Source organism: Schistocerca piceifrons, unplaced genomic scaffold (assembly GCF_021461385.2).
Source record: "Schistocerca piceifrons isolate TAMUIC-IGC-003096 unplaced genomic scaffold, iqSchPice1.1 HiC_scaffold_1275, whole genome shotgun sequence".
NCBI classification, from domain to species: domain Eukaryota; kingdom Metazoa; phylum Arthropoda; class Insecta; order Orthoptera; family Acrididae; genus Schistocerca; species Schistocerca piceifrons.
In genome coordinates this window covers 82501-87500 of record NW_025727097.1, presented here as the reverse complement: position 1 = coordinate 87500, position 5000 = coordinate 82501, and the positions used below count along the sequence as shown (strand labels likewise).

Sequence of the window (5000 nt, the reverse complement as noted above, 5' to 3'; positions counted from 1 at the left end):
GAGGTCCATGCGGAAAATAGAATATCCCACCCTTTCGACATCCACCATTGCGCAGATAAGGCACCAACACCCACACATGTCCTATACAACGGTGCACCCAACATCACAATAGTACCTCCTGTCACAGCGCACAAACAATGACATGAGTCAAAGACACAGGTCTGACACAAGCATAGAATTGGAGCGCCGCCTCTAATAAGCCAAAGGTGCATCCTGACGTGACAAATCTCATCATGTCACAAGCATTCACTTACTATAATCACTATCAACGAACCTGCCGCCCCGCCCCCCCCCCCCCCCCACACCTTTCCTTACAACAACGTGTAACCTAACCTAACCCATGTTGTACCTTAACCTAACCCATGTTGTACCTTAACCTAACCCATGTTGTGCCTTAACCTAACCCATGTTGTGCCTTAACCTAACCCATGTTGTCCCCTAACCTAACCCAAGTTGTCCCCTAACCTAACCCATGTTGTCCCTTAACCTAACCCATGTTGTGCCTTAACCTAACCCATGTTGTGCCTTAACCTAACCCATGTTGTCCCCTAACCTAACCCATGTTGTCCCCTAACCTAACCCATGTTGTGCCTTAACCTAACCCATGTTGTCCCCTAACCTAACCCATGTTGTGCCTTAACCTAACCCATGTTGTCCCCTAACCTAACCCATGTTGTCCCCTAACCTAACCCATGTTGTCCCCTAACCTAACCCATGTTGTGCCTTAACCTAACCCATGTTGTGCCTTAACCTAACCCATGTTGTCCCCTAACCTAACCCAAGTTGTCCCCTAACCTAACCCATGTTGTCCCCTAACCTAACCCATGTTGTGCCTTAACCTAACCCATGTTGTGCCTTAACCTAACCCATGTTGTGCCTTAACCTAACCCATGTTGTCCCCTAACCTAACCCATGTTGTCCCCTAACCTAACCCATGTTGTGCCTTAACCTAACCCATGTTGTCCCCTAACCTAACCCATGTTGTGCCTTAACCTAACCCATGTTGTCCCCTAACCTAACCCATGTTGTCCCCTAACCTAACCCATGTTGTCCCCTAACCTAACCCATGTTGTGCCTTAACCTAACCCATGTTGTGCCTTAACCTAACCCATGTTGTCCCCTAACCTAACCCATGTTGTCCCCTAACCTAACCCATGTTGTCCCCTAACCTAACCCATGTTGTCCCCTAACCTAACCCATGTTGTCCCCTAACCTAACCCATGTTGTCCCCTAACCTAACCCATGTTGTCCCCTAACCTAACCCATGTTGTCCCCTAACCTAACCCATGTTGTCCCCTAACCTAACCCATGTTGTCCCCTAACCTAACCCATGTTGTGCCCTAACCTAACCCATGTTGTGCCCTAACCTAACCCATGTTGTGCCCTAACCTAACCCATGTTGTGCCTTAACCTAACCCATGTTGTCCCCTAACCTAACCCATGTTGTCCCCTAACCTAACCCATGTTGTCCCCTAACCTAACCCATGTTGTCCCCTAACCTAACCCATGTTGTCCCCTAACCTAACCCATGTTGTGCCTTAACCTAACCCATGTTGTCCCCTAACCTAACCCATGTTGTCCCCTAACCTAACCCATGTTGTCCCCTAACCTAACCCATGTTGTCCCCTAACCTAACCCATGTTGTCCCCTAACCTAACCCATGTTGTCCCCTAACCTAACCCATGTTGTCCCCTAACCTAACCCATGTTGTCCCCTAACCTAACCCATGTTGTGCCCTAACCTAACCCATGTTGTCCCCTAACCTAACCCATGTTGTGCCTTAACCTAACCCATGTTGTGCCTTAACCTAACCCATGTTGTCCCCTAACCTAACCCATGTTGTCCCCTAACCTAACCCATGTTGTGCCTTAACCTAACCCATGTTGTGCCGTAACCTAACCCATGTTGTGCCTTAACCTAACCCATGTTGTGCCTTAACCTAACCCATGTTGTGCCTTAACCTAACCCATGTTGTGCCTTAACCTAACCCATGTTGTGCCTTAACCTAACCCACGTTGTCCCCTAACGTAACCCACGTTGTCCCCTAACGTAACCCACGTTGTCCCCTAACGTAACCCACGTTGTCCCCTAACGTAACCCACGTTGTCCCCTAACGTAACCCACGTTGTCCCCTAACGTAACCCACGTTGTCCCCTAACGTAACCCACGTTGTCGCCTATCGTAACCCACGTTGTCGCCTAAACCTGCTCTGTAATTGTTATACGACTCGTTCAATTAGTGTAGTGTTGCCCACCCGCAACCCTCGCAATATAGTTCGCTACTCGCACTGCCCGCTCCCCTGTGTATCGCTTCATGTTAAACACCTTGCAAGTCTTGCTGACTTTCCACATGCTCCTGCTGTACACTGTAATGTGGATGGCAGCAGGGCGTACATGCCGCCCCCCCCCCCCCCCCACCTCTCCCCACGTCCCCACCTTGCCCCCTGCCTTCGCAAGGTGGTTGGTGACAAGTTTGCATGTTCAATGCCCTTCGCATGCGACGTACGCAGGCTACGTTGTGGTGCGGCCTGTGTCAACTGTCCGCTGATGTCGTACGCGTGAACCACAATCTGTACTGCACATTCGTCCTTATGTACTGAATGATACATCGTGGCACATGTGTGACCGTACAACGACTGCGCCCAAAAACGGCGGACCATACAGTGCAAATATTGTGCACGCAGCTACGTGTCGTCTCCCTATGAGAGCTGGATTGCAGTGTGGTACGCCATAGAGACGTGTGGGAGGAACGGACGCCGTGGATGGCGATCAGCATGAGCTGTCTGTTGATGTATTCGGACCTAGTCGTCTCTCCTCACACACCGTGATGGCATGGTGCAGCGCGTTCCATATCTGCGACATGCTACAGAAGCCGGTTGACAGTCGTTCGAGCAATGGACATCGCATACGTACGGGGGCCACCTTCCACGTATTGTCTAGGCGTGCACATTTTGTTGCGTGTATGTGGGCAGACGTAGTGTGGCGTGACACCTGACACAGGCATGCAATAATGGTTGAAGTTGCAAATGGCGATGGACGCCTACGTTTTCTGGTGAAGTTACGCAAATGAAGAAATGGTAACCCGTTGTGGTGCGGTTGTTCTCGCTAGGGGTGAATCGGTGATGGCGACGATAGGTTGAGGTACTAACCGGTTGTTCCAGCGATACCCACCATGCCGACGAAACTGAACGGCATCTGGGTGTGAAGCGATACGCGGCGGTGGCTGGGTGGGACCGTCCCCGGCCGGTGAGGGGGCGCCTCCCGGCGTGCTGGCCGCGCGGTGCGTGGGCGCACGCGCTACAGCCGGCTGGTGGGGGCGGCCAGTGGCAGGCGCGCCGGCCGACGGACGCGGCAGGCGTCGCAGCTGCGCGCCGGCGCACCCTGCGCGCGGCGCCGTGCGGCCAAAGTAGGTCCTCGCGGGCCCGGTGCGAAGCGCGGTGGACATCTGCAGTGTGCTGGTCCGATTGAGGACTGTGTGCGTTGAGGATGCGCCGCCGCCCGGCGCTCGGCGCCGCGACGCCGTCTGCTGCTCGGTCGCCCCAGCGGTTCTCGCTGGTGGTTTGTATCGCAGCTGTGCGGATGTGTTGGCGTGTGCGCTGTGCTGGGAGAGTTCGCTTCGGCACCCAAGTGGGGCTTTTGTCCTTCTGTGGCGCTGGCGTTGGAGCTGCCGGTCACCGTAGGTGGCGCGTGTTGTCTCCCGCCGGCAATGCCACGACAGCACGCTCCCGGGCCTCTGTCGGCAGCGGCAAGCTCAGTTGGGAGCACGGGTGGTCGCACCGAAAGCGTCTACTCGCCTAACTCCGGGCGATTGCGCCTCTCTCGAACCCGACCAAGTACTTGGGACGGCGCTGCGCGCCGCCGGGACCTGAGAGGGTTTCGAGGTGTATTGTGCAGGGGAGCTCAGCCTCCTCCTGTTTGCAGAATGATTGAGCGGACGCTTGCGTGTTCGCGCGGGCCCCCGGGACACACTCCCGGGCGGCCGGCTGCTCAGCTCTAGTTGACGCAGCTCCCTGGTTGATCCTGCCAGTAGTCATATGCTTGTCTCAAAGATTAAGCCATGCATGTCTCAGTACAAGCCGCATTAAGGTGAAACCGCGAATGGCTCATTAAATCAGTTATGGTTCCTTAGATCGTACCCACGTTACTTGGATAACTGTGGTAATTCTAGAGCTAATACATGCAAACAGAGTCCCGACCAGAGATGGAAGGGACGCTTTTATTAGATCAAAACCAATCGGTCGGCTCGTCCGGTCCGTTTGCCTTGGTGACTCTGAATAACTTTGGGCTGATCGCACGGTCCTCGTACCGGCGACGCATCTTTCAAATGTCTGCCTTATCAACTGTCGATGGTAGGTTCTGCGCCTACCATGGTTGTAACGGGTAACGGGGAATCAGGGTTCGATTCCGGAGAGGGAGCCTGAGAAACGGCTACCACATCCAAGGAAGGCAGCAGGCGCGCAAATTACCCACTCCCGGCACGGGGAGGTAGTGACGAAAAATAACGATACGGGACTCATCCGAGGCCCCGTAATCGGAATGAGTACACTTTAAATCCTTTAACGAGTATCTATTGGAGGGCAAGTCTGGTGCCAGCAGCCGCGGTAATTCCAGCTCCAATAGCGTATATTAAAGTTGTTGCGGTTAAAAAGCTCGTAGTTGGATTTGTGTCCCACGCTGTTGGTTCACCGCCCGTCGGTGTTTAACTGGCATGTATCGTGGGACGTCCTGCCGGTGGGGCGAGCCGAAGGCGTGCGACCGCCCCGTGCGTGCTCGTGCGTCCCGAGGCGGACCCCGTTGAAATCCTACCAGGGTGCTCTTTATTGAGTGTCTCGGTGGGCCGGCACGTTTACTTTGAACAAATTAGAGTGCTTAAAGCAGGCAAGCCCGCCTGAATACTGTGTGCATGGAATAATGGAATAGGACCTCGGTTCTATTTTGTTGGTTTTCGGAACCCGAGGTAATGATTAATAGGGACAGGCGGGGGCATTCGTATTGCGACGT

At 53.9% G+C, this 5000-nt stretch overlaps 1 non-coding gene across 1 annotated transcript in view; it reads left to right on the top strand.

Moving 5' to 3' along the window:
* The first annotated feature begins 4006 nt into the window (after window positions 1-4006).
* LOC124731231 overlaps window positions 4007-5000 on the top strand; it is a 1909-nt gene continuing 915 nt past the window's right edge. Inside the window, exon 1 of the ribosomal RNA XR_007008213.1 lies at window positions 4007-5000. This exon is cut by the window's right edge and continues 915 nt beyond it. This is a non-coding gene — a ribosomal RNA (small subunit ribosomal RNA).